This window comes from Miscanthus floridulus, chromosome 12 (genome assembly GCF_019320115.1).
Source record: "Miscanthus floridulus cultivar M001 chromosome 12, ASM1932011v1, whole genome shotgun sequence".
In the NCBI taxonomy this organism is placed as follows: Eukaryota; Viridiplantae; Streptophyta; class Magnoliopsida; order Poales; family Poaceae; genus Miscanthus; species Miscanthus floridulus.
In genome coordinates, this window is record NC_089591.1 from 17,183,476 (window position 1) to 17,198,584 (window position 15,109).

Genomic DNA, 15,109 nt, shown 5'->3' on the forward strand with positions numbered 1-15,109 from the left:
GAGCAGAGGGACGACGTAGCTGTTGCGACTTTGCGAGTGCTGGTAACGGCAGAAGGTTAACGACGACGACGTACGGCTCGACGGGACGGCAGCGGTTTTCCTGCGGAGTTCGGCGGCAGCGTGAGCAACGCAGAGAGCGAGAAAGAACTAAGAAACACGTCTCTGCAGCTTCGTAAACTGGGTGCGGGGCTCGGCAGCAGGTTGCAAACGACGGCACGGCTGCGGCAGCTTCGACGGACGAGCTCGGCTTCTCGGCGATATCCAAACGACGGCAGCGCGGAGCAAGGGCAAAGGGCGGCGCGTAGATGCGAAACTCGAGCGTGGCGGAGGCACGGCCTCTTATAGGCGATCTCGGCGTGTAGGTTACTCAAGGAAATCCCGAGAAGCACGGGATTCGCAGCGACGGCTTCCGCTCGGCCGAGTCCGAGCTGGGCACGGGTATAGTTGGCCATTTGGCCCGGGCACTATGGACCGGCCCAAGCACGGCACTAGTTAGCATGGCCCAGAAACGGCCCGGCCCGACGGCCTTAGTGCCGGTGCCTGGCACGGCCCGGTCTTAGTGCCGTGCCTGGGCCACCATTCTGGCCTATAGTGCCGGTCTGGGCACAGCACGCTATATGGGCTGGTCCGGCAGCGGCACGGTTCGGCCGCAGGTGGCCGTTGGATCCCCGGCCTCGCTCCTATCTGATCGTTGGATCCGATCGTTGGAATCGGGGGTATAAAACCACCCGTCCCGGTCGGCCGGCCGTATCTCCGTTGCCCTAATTCATTTGCTCTCACTCTCCGTCTCTCTCGCTTCGCTCTCGGCTCTCCTCTCTCGGCTCTCTCTCACAGCGCCGTCTCACCCGCTCCTCTCTCGCCTCGCTCTCCTCTCTCGGCGAGTCGGCGTCGCTGCGTCGGCGACTCGCTCTCCTCTCTCACCTCCGACTTCCTCTCTTCTTCTCGCTCTCCGGTGGCCTCTGGAGCCACCGCTGGCCGGCACTGGCACAATCCCTAACCCTAACCCTTGCTCAATCCCTAACCCTAACCCTTGATCTCGCTTTGTCCTCGCCGGATCCATCGTCGACCACGCCGGATCCGTCGGTTTCCTGGACGGGTCCGTCGGTTTCCATGCTGGATCCGTCGGTTTCCTCGCCGGATTCGTCGGTGACCTCGCCGGATCCGTCGGTTTCCTGGCCGGATCCGTCGGTTTCCTCGCCGGATCCATCCCTCGTCGTCTGTGCTCATCGGATCCGTGCCTCGTCGACCTCGCCGACGACTCTGGTGCTCCGACGGACCGGGGCGCCGACGAGTGGCGATGGCTGGATCCCTAACCCTAACCCTTGTTCTCTGCATGTGTTTGTGTGATTATGTGACTTTGAATCTTTCATAAGTTCTGTGAACATATAACTTTGAGTCTTTGATAAGTTCTCTGAACTTGTAACTTAAGATTGAGATGATGATGTGTTTGAGGTGTTTGATATTCTGATCAGTTTGAGGTGTTTGAGATGATGAACTTGTCCCTGATATTTTGATCAGTTTGAGGTGTTTGATCACTTATAGTGCCAGTGCTGGCACGGGCACTGCTGGGCCGCCGTGCCTAGTGACACGGCACGGCACGGCTAAGACATGATAGTGCCATGCCTGGGCCGGCACCTCGGCACGGCGGCACTAACAGGCACGGCACGGCTAGTCTACCGTGCCGCGTAGTGCCATGCCTGGCCGGGCCGTGCCTGGCCGTGCCCGTGCTAGTGCCGTGCCGGGCGGCCCGTTTGGCCAACTATAGGCACGGGAGGTAGAAGGACGCGGTTGACGCGTGGGACCGACTCGTCAGCGAGACAGAGGGAGGAGGGAGACACGGGCTTCGCTGCTGGGAAACGAAGCTGGGCTCCAGGTTGCCACTCGGGCCAGAACAAGGGAGAGGGAGAGTGGGCTTCTCGGGCTGAAAACAAAGAGAGGTTCTTTTCTTTTTTTATTATTTCAAAACCTTTTTCAAACTCATTTCAAATCATTTTTAATTTTGGATCAAAACTACTCATCACAAAAAATACAAATGCACCAGCATGTATGCAAAAACAAGTTGCTAAATCTTATGATGAATTTTAGTTTAATGAAAATTTTTATTTTCTTATATTTTCATGAGCACAAAAATACATAAATAACTTTGTTTTAAAATATGCGAATTTTAGGGTGTTACACGAGCAACAAAAACAAAAAACAAGCTGCCAACTTGGGAACCAAACAATAAAGACAAACCATAACAACAAGAATAAAAAAACCGGCCAACTAAGGAAAATTATATAAACAACCCTGAACAAGAAAAGAACAAGCTACGGACAGAGGGCCAAATTATGAAACAATCCCAAACAATTAACAAACACACAAAAAAACAAGCTGACAACTTTGGCCAAACTATAAAAACAACCCCTAATAACCAAAACAAGTTGCCAACTGCGGGCAAACTATAAAAACAACTCAAAACAAGAAGAATGAAAAACAAGCTGCTAACTAGGGGCCAAATTTTAAAAGTAGCCTCGAAAAATTAGTGAGAGAGAGAGAGCAGTGGTGAATCTAGGATTTTAGGTCAAGGTATGCCGTCTAAAAAAATCATATACAATTTGGTAAATTTATTTAAATAATTCCATAATAATTGTAAAATTGACAATGTGATTCGGTATATATGCACTAAGTAATATGATAAGGCTTAAATTCAGTACGAGGGACTTACAATGCTATTTTGCTGACTATTTTATTCGACCCTTTCGATGGGATATAAATATCTTAATTATATCATCTTCATCAACTTCAAAGAAAATATCCCGCTCAATAAAAGTGACTAGACAATCATCTAAAAGACTATCTCCCATCTTATTTCATAACATGGTACATGGACCGAATACAGATAAATCTCGATTAACTCTGATGTTTGGACAAATCCTCGACCTCACTGCGTGATAGAAGATTTTATGATGTTAGCGCTTAGCAAATATCAGTTAAAGTAGACATGAATATTTTATGGAAAGCCGATGAGCAAAGATTGAATCTCACCTTAATTCTGATCACAAATTGCACGTAAGACTCTGCTGCCGCTACTGGTGCGGTCAATCTGGCCAAGTCGCCATCTGGGGCTCTAGGTGCGGTGTGGTTGTAGGGAACTAGGGACGGGGACGACTGGATGCTCATGCTCGTACTGGTGATTTCCGAGCTGGCGTATGCTGTTGTGTTGTGAGGATCAGAAGAAAACCGTTGAACCAGCCAATACGGCAATGCCTAGATCGAGCGGTAGTCATGTACTCAAGGCACAACGCAATAGATAGAAGCCTGTTGACGGTCCTTAACTCACACTTCTAGCTGCCAACATTCATATAAAATCCATCCAAAGGAACACCAAACATAGAATTAGGGCTTACAACTAACAAGTTATACAAGTTTTGGTGATTATACATTTGCAGGGGAACATATCGGGATTGGACATAAAATGAGCCTAAAGTATATAAGAAACTTATCAAAATATATACCTGACATGAGCCCAAGGGAGACAAGGCCGACAACCAAGGAAAATAGGGCCCAAAAGAGAGGAAAACAAGGATAAACCCACATCAAATCACGTCATCTTCGCAGAACACCACCATGGGCCAAGTCTAGGAGATCACAGGAGGCAGCCCGACGAAGATGGGCCAAATAGGATGTTGACGATAGTTAACATTCATCATAAACCATCAATATAACTTGTATAAATGGCTAAAATGGATCACCAATATAGACTTAGGGGTTTAAACTATTAAATTCTATGAGTTTTGGTGAATCTATGTTTTCAGCATGATTTAATTAGAAAACCGCCAAGGAGGACCTATTCGTCAAAGGAAATTATGGAATTCCGCCGCATAATCGACGTGGGGAGACTCTAGAAGACTCCAGAAGGTGAATCACCAAAGCGAAGCCCGTGTCTCTGAGATGTGGGGCCGATCGGCGCCACCAAGAGGCCGCTCGACCTGTGGGCCCCCATGTCAGCCTCCCGTTGCTATGTCGGTTCTCCACCACCTTAAGGATTGCATCTCCGCTGTTTATTCTAGTCAGTTTGATCTGTGGGTCTAGGATGATTCAATGGGGCTATATATACCAGCCTGCACCCCCCTCAAGGCATGTCGCATTTGATTATGAGATCTGAGAAACTAGAAACCCTAATCCATATGTCCACCAGGATCGGAGCTAGCAATCAAGAGAAGATAGTCCTCAATAGAATCTAGTCTTGTATTAGAGATAGTGAGATAGAGTGAGAGGAAAGAGTTTTGGAGGAGTATCGGCTTGTTGGTGCTCTCTCTATGGCTTGTACCCTGGTGGAATCAAGTTCTTCTTGAGCTTGCTTTTGAGATTTCTTTAGTAATCGATTTCTAATTCAAGTAAGCATCTTGTTCATATTGTTCTTTAGGTTTGTGACTCTCTTTTGAATACTTTAATTCTTGTAGCTCCTAGGTTAAAGTAGTATTCGTAGTGTAAGCGTGGTGCTTAGACTCGGTTACTCATGGATGTACCCTATTTTCTGGATCGGTGGTAGCTCGCGAGGGTGACTCTTGTAGCCTCGTTGAATCCATTGTAGTCCACCTCCTGTTAGTAGGCCTATAAGGACTTTGTTGCTATAGGAAACATACTCTGCCTGTGTTTTCTCTAGTAATATTTCTAGAATTGAACAATAGAAGACAAATCTTACCGAAGTTAGAACTAGAAGACCTTAGCAGTCTCCTCTATGCTCCTATTATCAATCCTTGATTGTGAAGTTGGGATAAGGAAGATTTGGTTATTCTCACACACATTTCCTCGAGTTTGATATAAAACTGGGTACTCCCGGTGAAGTGCTACATCGGTATAATATCTGTGCGCTTGCAGATTATTTTGTGTGCATTAATTTATACCAACATAGGAGCAGACCATGGTGTGCGGCCGCACCCCCACTGGCCCCGTTTGGCCCGAGACTTGGTTGGTTGATGCTTACCGCCTTGCCCAATGTCGATATGGTGGTGTCACCCTAGGTTCAATGTACTTGGAGGTCAGTTTGGTGGTTTCCATGTAGAGATGAAACATTTTCAAAGACACCCCTCCTCTCCACCTATAAAAGGAGGCTCCCTCCTCATTTAAATAACAACACACCAAGGCATGAGAGCACAAGAGCATCAAAGAGCAAGAGCAATAACATCACTCCATGGGCTTAGGCCCTAGCTAGCTCAAGAAAAGTAGAAGGGAGAGTTTGTGGAAGAAGTGCCAGACTTGTTGGTAACCTTCCCCTACTTGTACCTCGGTGAACACCGGTTTATACCTCAATGGGTATTTAGTAAGTGTTCATGATTCTTAAGGTTCCAAGTCTTTGTATTAGCTAAGATTTGCTCTTACTTGTTTGTAGGTTCGTCGTCCATCCCTGTGGCGGATACTCTAGTAGAGGGCTCCCGATAAAGACAGATCACCCTGATCAACACTAGAGTAGTAGTCGATAGCATAGACATGGTGTCTAGGCTAGAGGCTCCCTTTGTTTGCCTCATACTCCACGATTGAGGGGTAGGTGACAAGTGGTGACAACCCTATCCATTCCTTGCAATCCCCCATATCTAGGTACGATGTAGAGCTGGAGGCCGGTATCACTTGGTAGACCAGGTGTAAGCCGTACCCGAAGTAAGTAGATGTAAAATTTATCTATCCTTAGACCCTAAGCTATAGGAATCCTTTTCTACCCTCACCATCTATCCTTGTGTTGTCCTTGGACAAATTAGCTAGAAGAGATACCTCCGTTCCTTATGGAAATACGATACCCTGAATACTTCCAGGTGAAAGCTATGACGGTAATTGCATACACTTGTGGATTCTTTCTGTAAACGTTAAGAAATACCAACAAGCTTTCTGGCGCCGTTGCTGAGGAACGGTTGCTATTTTCTTCGAATCTAGTCCATCCTCGTATCTTTATCTTTATCTTTTCTTTTATAAAAAACAAACATATTTCTTTTGTCCTTTTTTTATCATGAAGCCAACTCCATTTCAAAACCTTTCTACTTCAAAGGTGGAATTCCGTGAGCCACCAGCAAAACCAAACCTTTCATCTAGCGATGAACTCCACCCTGGCTTGATAGCCATGGTTTAGGCACAACCCTTCTCTGGGCTTGATAGCGAAAACCCATGCAATCATCTGCACAAGTTTGAAGAGGTGTGTTCATGACTGAGCATCCCAGGCATGACACAACAAACACTAAGGTGGAAATTGTTTCCCTTCTCCCTCACAGGGAAGGTGAAATGATGGTACACATTTGCCGTCGGAAGTACAAATGGGGACTAGGATGAAGTTAAAGACAAGTTTTGTCTTGCATTTTTCCCATATCCCGTATCGGCTCTCTACCAATGGCTATCCTTGATTTTGAGCAGTACGAGAAGGAGTCTATAGGTGTAGCATGGGCTAGGTTTTCAATGTTAATACATGTCGGCCTAGATCTATCTTTACCCGATGGCGTTTTGTTGAGTCTCTTTTGTTTGGGTATTGACATAGATGTTGACCTATGCCTAGACATGACCGCCGGAGGTAGATTTACACATAAATCCATGATGGATCAAGTAGAATTTCTTGAGCACTTCATAGCTAAACACGCTTCTTCCATCATAAGAACTAAACCCGTCCAGACCAAAGTCATGTCAAGTGTTGAGGAATCCTCATCAGTCAAAACCAACCACATACCATCCCTAGGTTCGACCTATGTGCCCTCACCCGAACCACGAACACCAAAGGAATGAGTAATTGACCCTTTGGAGTTTGCAATCAAATTCGAGGATTATGGCAATACCTCAAAGTTATCACAGCACGAAAAGTGCACCAAAGAAGTTTCCCCCAAAGTAGAACCATCAAAGGAATGGTTAATAGAAGTGAAACATTCTTCTAAAGCAATTTAGATTCTTTCACCTTTCACGACCATACCTTACTCATTAAGGGAAACAAACATAGAAGCCCTACACAACCCCACAGTCGGGACTAGTATCATGTCAGAGTTCCTAGTGAAAAACCTTTTGGGTAACATCTCACTAGTCCTAACCAATAAACTATTCAAAAGTCTTTTGGGACTATTTTTCGAGTGCTGTGGGATCGCTAGGGCTGTGCCAATCATAATTGACACAATCAAGGTTTTCATAGATTTCTAGATCTTTGCCATCCTTGAGTTTGATCTTCACATAGGCTACCCATAAGACAAACTTTTTGAAGGAAAACCTTCACATGGGAGCCTTGATGAGAAGTTTGGGAAAACTACTTCCACTATTCCTATCTTTTACCTAGAAATCTCAATGGCGAAGCATTATCCCAACCAGGACTAGTTCAAGGAGGTGAAGTTTATATCCCCGTTCATTTCACCTAAGCTTGCTTATGAAACTGAATGATCATCGTCACCCTCACTCGAATCCAAGCCATGTCCCTCTGGCCATCTTGACGTTGTTCTCGATAATGGTCGAGATTTGACGCTGATCTTACATGATATATCTCTTAAGAACAAAAACTTCTATGCCATGGACATTTCTAAAGCACCAACTCTAGAGACTAAGGAGCATGAAAGTTTCTCTTTCAAGACCCTTCAAATTTCACGCTCATGTTTGGAGTCTCCAGAGTTCGTTGTGCTTAGTGTTACTTGCTGCTACGAGAAAGACAACCACCCATCATTCCTTGTTTCTAAACATTTTAGGAGGATGGTTGTAGATGTATTTGTTTATCATAAATACAACAAACCTCGTAGTAGCACTATGGCACTAACCTTGCAGCTTGAACATTATTGCTAAATGTTTTGGTTGGTAAAGCTAGGAACTATACCATCATTGATAGCTGCAAGACGAAGTTCCCACGGTCGAGCTTAAGACCATAAATCAAGCACTACAGAGAGATACCCCAGATTATCATAGAAAAAATATATGACTATCATAAAAACTTTTAATAAAGCAAGAATATGCTATCAAGTTAGTATGTACCTTTGGGTATTCTTGGTCGCTAACCATTTCAAGTTAAGATCAAGAAGTGCAAGGGATATATGATGCTCGAGAACATGGGAGCTACATCAACTAAACATCATGATGCTCCTTGGTGATGGAACAAACTCAAATATAGATTCTAACCATACACACATGACTTTTATACAAAAGTCCAAGTGTGGGGGGATGGTGAGAACATCGCTACATGTTTCATTTATACCAAGGGCTAACCAGGTTTGATGATGTTAGCTCTACCTTGCTATAAAAATTATTATAAAAATGATCATAAAAAAACTGTTCACCAACTCCTTCACTCATATTTATCTCCATGTGAAAACAATTTGCTCATACAAGATTCATGCTTTCCTTGTTTATGTCATATGCTCTGGTTTGGGTGTATTCTATATAGGTACATCCATAGGCCTTTTTGAATTATGCATGGTGCTTAGGTTAAAATGACCTTCTTAATCAAATTTTGACATGGTGTTAAATTTTGATTAATGAACTTGAGTTATTATTTTCATAAACAAAGGAAGTGATCTAAAATGGGGATAAATCAAGGCTAGGATTACAATGCATCTTTACATTAGCCTTGCTTGAGTATGCAAAATATGGTGAACAAAATAAAAAATAAAATAGATTAATAGATAATAATACTAATAATAATATACTAATAATAAAAAATGTATAATAACAATAATAATAAAATAATTTTGGCTCCTCGATGTTCAAACTGGAAGAGCCTTTGCTTGTTTCTGTTTATTTTGTTTTTGTTTCTTAGAAAAATAAAGTAGGTACAAAATAAGTGTGGGGAGATCTCTCAAGCTCAACAAATGCACATTCGAGATCTCCCATCAACATGATGCACAACAGCGAATGGTATATCATGCAGAAGGACGGGACAAATAGCTCAGAGAGGATTGGTTGAACCTTTTGGTTCAGCCAAACCATCTCTGATTCCCCTTAACTCCTTCCTCTACATCATTGGTTTGTGCAACTTTACCCTCAACTCTCCTAAGTTTTTAAATTTAACACTAAACAAATTTAAAACAATACCACTTCATCTCCATGCTATCCTTTGATTAAATTTGCATACTCTTTATTCCTCGCTAATATTCCTAAACTTGTGGACAACTCATCATAGGGACCCTATGTTATCTAAGTAATTGGAATATGTGATATAGTGGGATGAAAATGAACCTTGCTCTCTTATGCAAAGAACTTGGGATTTATCTTACAAAATCAAAACTCAAATAACATGTTCCTCAATGATATGCAATTTCCTACCAAAGCCATATCTAGTGTTTAGAACTCTTAAAACCTCCAAAATTATGCTACTTATTCCTGCATTCAGTTTTGTCAAGTCTTGTTGAGAAAGTTATCATGCCCCCAAGATCAAGATCATGTACACGCCACATATATTAAAGCTATTCCTACACTAGGAATACGCTAAGACATGCCTCCATCCACCCAAAACTCTGCTCCTACACTAGGAGTAGAAAAAAATGTGTTTGTTAGGAAAATACTCCATATTCTACAAAATAGTGATCTCTCTTAATATATGGTTTAAGAGACATGTGCTATGCAAAAGTATAAAAAAAGAAAAATAAAAAAATTATGGACACATGAAGGTCCAAGAAGAAAAAAATAGGGACACATGGAGGTCCCAAGGTATTGAAAAAAAGATGAGCACATGAAGGCTCATAAAAAGAAAAGAATGATGATAGCCATGTCTCAAAATGAAAAGCTAGACAAAGATCATATCTACAAAAGGAGTATAGTATATATTTAGAATTGTTTTGTCCACACACTTACACTTCTTGATCAAAGGGTATGACATCTTTTCTCCTTGGATCCGAGCTTCGAGTTAACCAAATATGCAGAGTAAGTATGCCTTCATATCTTTCCCTATCTAAAGATCCATATAAGCTTTTTAGAAGTAGGAAAGAAAGAAGGCAACACTATGATATGCCTTGGTGAGGAACAAACACAAATTTGAGCAATTCGAAAGAATCATTTGAGGGGCTAAGCTATGTTTATATTTTCAAAATCAAATGAAAACCCAAGTTTCTGAGCTTCTTGATGCAAGGGGATTTGAATCCATACTGTTCCATTATTCAATTAACCAAGATAATGTGGTAGACACTCCAAAGTTCACAAGTGCAGGTGAAGTTTGGAATAATTTGTATGCAGATGTCAAATTAAGGAGATAACCCATCTTAGTCCTTAAGTTTACTTGAGAACGAGCAAAGGGCTAAGTGTGGGGTATTTTGTCGGCGGTCCTTCACCCAGACTTCTAACCACCAACATTGATAGAAAATCCATCCAAAGGAACACCAAACGTAGAATTAGGGCTTATAGCTAACAAGTTCGACAAGTTTTGGTGATTATACATTTGTAGGAGGACATGTCAGGATTGGACATAAAATGAGCCTAAAGTATATACGAAACTTAGCAAAATATATACCTGACATGAGCCCAAGGGAGACAAGGCCCACAACCATGGAAAATAGGGCCCAAAAGAGAGGAGAACAAGGATAAACCCACATCAAATCATGTCATCTTCACAGAACACCACCATGGGCCAAGTCCAGGAGATCACATGAGGCAGCCCGACGAAGATGGGCCAAATAGGAGCAGACCATGCTGTGCGGCCATCCCATCTCCTGTCGCTGGCCCCATGGGCCGCGTGGGCCTTGCTCTGACGCTGGTTCACGGGCTGCCTCTCCACGTTCGCTTAGTTAGGTAAGTGTTGTTTTTCCTTTTTTTTAATCAGAAATATGTATGTATACATGCTCACACACTGGAATTGCAGGGTATGCCTAGCTCCGCCACCGAGAGAGAGAACCACCCCCATCCCAAATAGAGGAGCTGGCAACGGTTGTAAAAAGAGAAAAAAAAAGTAAAAAGAGCCAAGGCCTATAAAACATAGACCAATTAAAAATAGCACAAACATAAAAAAGGCCCAACCAAAAATAAAGCCCACATAAGAAGGGTAGAAAAGGCCCCTGAAAGAAAAACATCAGCAGCTCCGATAGGATGGCTGCACGTCATAAAAATCAGAAGACAACCTCTGAGGCAAGCAACCAATCCAAACCCTAAACGAAATAAACAACATGGAAGATGTACAACAACTAGAGGACATTGGAGATTCAAAATTTAGAAGCAAGGATGTAGACGTAAGTGACAACCAGATCACTGATAAGGTGAGCCCTTTGATCTGCAACAGAAGCAATGATCTCTCCCCCTACATATATAGAATCTACAGGTCGCTCTTCTGCATGGAAAATAGCAAGACATGGAAATTAGATTCTACATGTCAACAAACATACAGAACATTTACAATAAAAAATTGATGAATTCCTGCATACTTGATTCCTAAAAATCCTTTGACAGGTGCAAATTATATTAACAACAAAAAATCAACAACAAAATACTAAATGAGTTTTTACAAGGGAAGATTATGCAAACCTGCAATCCTCCAGCAAAATTCAAACAACAAAAAATCTTGAGAACTCTTTGGACAAACATTGACAAACAAGAGTTTCACCAAGATTAGACTTTCAATGTGTTGGGCTGACTATTTTCTTTAAAAAATAGAATGTGCCTTAGTTGCTCTGACGCTGGTTCACGGGCTGCCTCTCCACGTTCGCTTAGTTAGGTAAGTGTTGTTTTTCCTTTTTTTTAATCAGAAATATGTATGTATACATGCTCACACACTGGAATTGCAGGGTATGCCTAGCTCCGCCACCGAGAGAGAGAACCACCCCCATCCCAAATAGAGGAGCTGGCAACGGTTGTAAAAAGAGAAAAAAAAAGTAAAAAGAGCCAAGGCCTATAAAACATAGACCAATTAAAAATAGCACAAACATAAAAAAGGCCCAACCAAAAATAAAGCCCACATAAGAAGGGTAGAAAAGGCCCCTGAAAGAAAAACATCAGCAGCTCCGATAGGATGGCTGCACGTCATAAAAATCAGAAGACAACCTCTGAGGCAAGCAACCAATCCAAACCCTAAACGAAATAAACAACATGGAAGATGTACAACAACTAGAGGACATTGGAGATTCAAAATTTAGAAGCAAGGATGTAGACGTAAGTGACAACCAGATCACTGATAAGGTGAGCCCTTTGATCTGCAACAGAAGCAATGATCTCTCCCCCTACATATATAGAATCTACAGGTCGCTCTTCTGCATGGAAAATAGCAAGACATGGAAATTAGATTCTACATGTCAACAAACATACAGAACATTTACAATAAAAAATTGATGAATTCCTGCATACTTGATTCCTAAAAATCCTTTGACAGGTGCAAATTATATTAACAACAAAAAATCAACAACAAAATACTAAATGAGTTTTTACAAGGGAAGATTATGCAAACCTGCAATCCTCCAGCAAAATTCAAACAACAAAAAATCTTGAGAACTCTTTGGACAAACATTGACAAACAAGAGTTTCACCAAGATTAGACTTTCAATGTGTTGGGCTGACTATTTTCTTTAAAAAATAGAATGTGCCTTAGAAACTCAATAAATGCATAAAACCTAAGAAACAAAGAACAATGCAATGTAGTAATTAAGTTTAACCCAAAAAACATGATACAATAACAAAATTCTTTGTGCTGTCTAACATTTGAACTACTGAACTGGACAAAATTTCAAACAGACTAAATGTATATTGTGATGGGCATGGGCTAAGCATTCGACTAGGCATGCGCATACAGTTTCCTCCTGAAGTGTGGCTATGAGATGCTCAAATTGGAGACTAATAAGGCTTCTAACTAATCATACTCCTCTCCCCGGAACCATCAATTATAATTGATAAACAAAGTTTGTCAATCTATACATCTAAGTGATACAGTGACCTTGTGATGGAGATGGCTGTCCGGCCCGCCTTTGCAAAACCATTTCAACCGTCTTTTGTAAATGTTTTATGTGGTAGTGATAAAGGCAATGTACTATATATACTCACAAATAAATGTGTATTGCAGTGGTGTGAAGGTGTTATGTGAGTAGACAGGCATCTTAAGTTGCTCGTCTTTGTTAATCGATTTACCGAGACGATTGTATTAGATGCGGTTGGCTTATTGCCTGCATCTGAAAATTAAAAAAAAATCCACTCTGGAAATAAGGAAGAAGAGGGAATGGTGAGTGAGTCTCGTGTATCATTATTTGTTAGGATGAATTTGAGAGTCCTGATTTAAGAGCTCCGCTAGAGTAGATGAAAGAATAAACCAAACCCCTAAAGATAGTGGAACCCTTAAGGCCTTGTTTGGAGTTTGTCGGATTCACCTCAATCCACATGTGTTAGGGTGGGTTGGGGTGGAATTTAGTTCAAGTTTCACTCCAATGTACCCCGACGCATGTGAATTAATACGAATCCAACTGCATCGAAACAAGGGTCTAATGATGAAAATTTGGAACCCTGACTTTAGAACTACGCTGGAGTTGCTCTCTAAGCCCCGTCACTTATAAAAATAAAGATTATCCATGCTCGCCTTGTCGTCTGAGCCCCACACCACGGAAGATTAGGTATGCCAATCTGGGCTAAAGGCTGGCACAATGTTTATTTCACAACTAAAAAATGATTTTTTCTTGAGATATTCTTTGTTCATTTTACTATAGAGGGAATCTATAGAAACGCCTTTACAAAATATGGGCGGGGCAGATGCTACCTTTTTCATGACCATACTAGATCAACCCCAAAACATTGGATATTCTGCAACCAGTCCAAAATACATTTGAAATGATGAAAGAACATTGATAGTTGCATCAACAGTATAGCATAGGATGCATATATATCTATCCCATCCCACTCTTGATTCATTATGTATGCTTGATATCCTCTCCGCGACCATCTCCGATGAGATCGATGACGCGAAGTTATTACTTTCCTTGTGGGTAGTGCCAAGAAGAATCTCTCCCCTCACAGATAATGGCCACAAATTGTCCTTCTACCGATGAAGTCAACGACCGCAACGTCCACCTCGTCATGATAATCACCAAAGTTATCGCAGGTACAACATCAACCGAAAATCATCTGATTTCGTCGATAGATTTATTTATATTTAGGCTAAACCATAACTAAACTTGATTTAAAATTTGTTTTGAAAGAGAGATGAGTCTTCTCTCCTTCTCAGCACTGACAATGGGATAGACCTTTTGGAGAAGGAGAAGAAAGATAGGGGCCTAGATGGCAGCGAAGGTGGTAGCGAAGAACAGAGGAGCGGCCGTGGTGGATGACTCCTAATAATATGATAATAGACAAAAAAAAACTACTTCTATATAAATTGCATTGATAACACAATAATATTTTCCAGTATAAGATTCATTATTACGAAAAATATTTTCATAATATATAAATGTTTTTCATTGAAGACACCACCATTTAATAGATGTATTGCTAATCCAAAGTTAAAAAGATTTAACTTAGAAGAACTTAGATGACATTATTATATCTGTGAAATATCTGTGATTGGAGTAGCATAGAAAAAAAAGCATTGTGACCTACGCGCGATTCCCTGGATTGGAGATTTGGAGTACCAGTAGTGAATGGCACCGACGACCTGCACAGGTCGTCCGCGAAGCAAGGCTGCTGTTCCAGAACAGGTTTCACAGTGCACACCGACCGGCCAATTATCGGCCTCGACACGCTGTTACATTCCAAAAAAGTGCTTTTAGCGTGAGCACCGACAAAACCAATACCCAGGTTCACTGTGCACAGGGAGGGAAACGCAGGAGGCCCAGATCTACACTGTACTAGCGGCGCGCCGACACATGGGTGTTGCAACATCTGGCGTCGGGACCCGACGACAGACGTCAGAGACACCGCCAACATAACAGTTTATTGATCGCGAACATGGGGTCTCGAGGCCTTGCCCGGCCGAATCCTCGCTCCCATGCGGCCGATGCATGGATCCATCAGGCCAATAATGCATGCAGCTCGTGTCAGCGTCAGCTCCCGAATAGCAGCATGCGCGCCCACATGCACGCACGGCCTCTGCCGGCCACTGGGTGACGATCACCGCGTGCATGCATGCGTACATGGCCTGATCTGATCCAGTCCAGAAAGGACGATTGGCAGCGTCCTCTCATCAACTCCGGTTCCTATTTAAACGACGCAGCCCGCTCAGACGTTTGGCCAT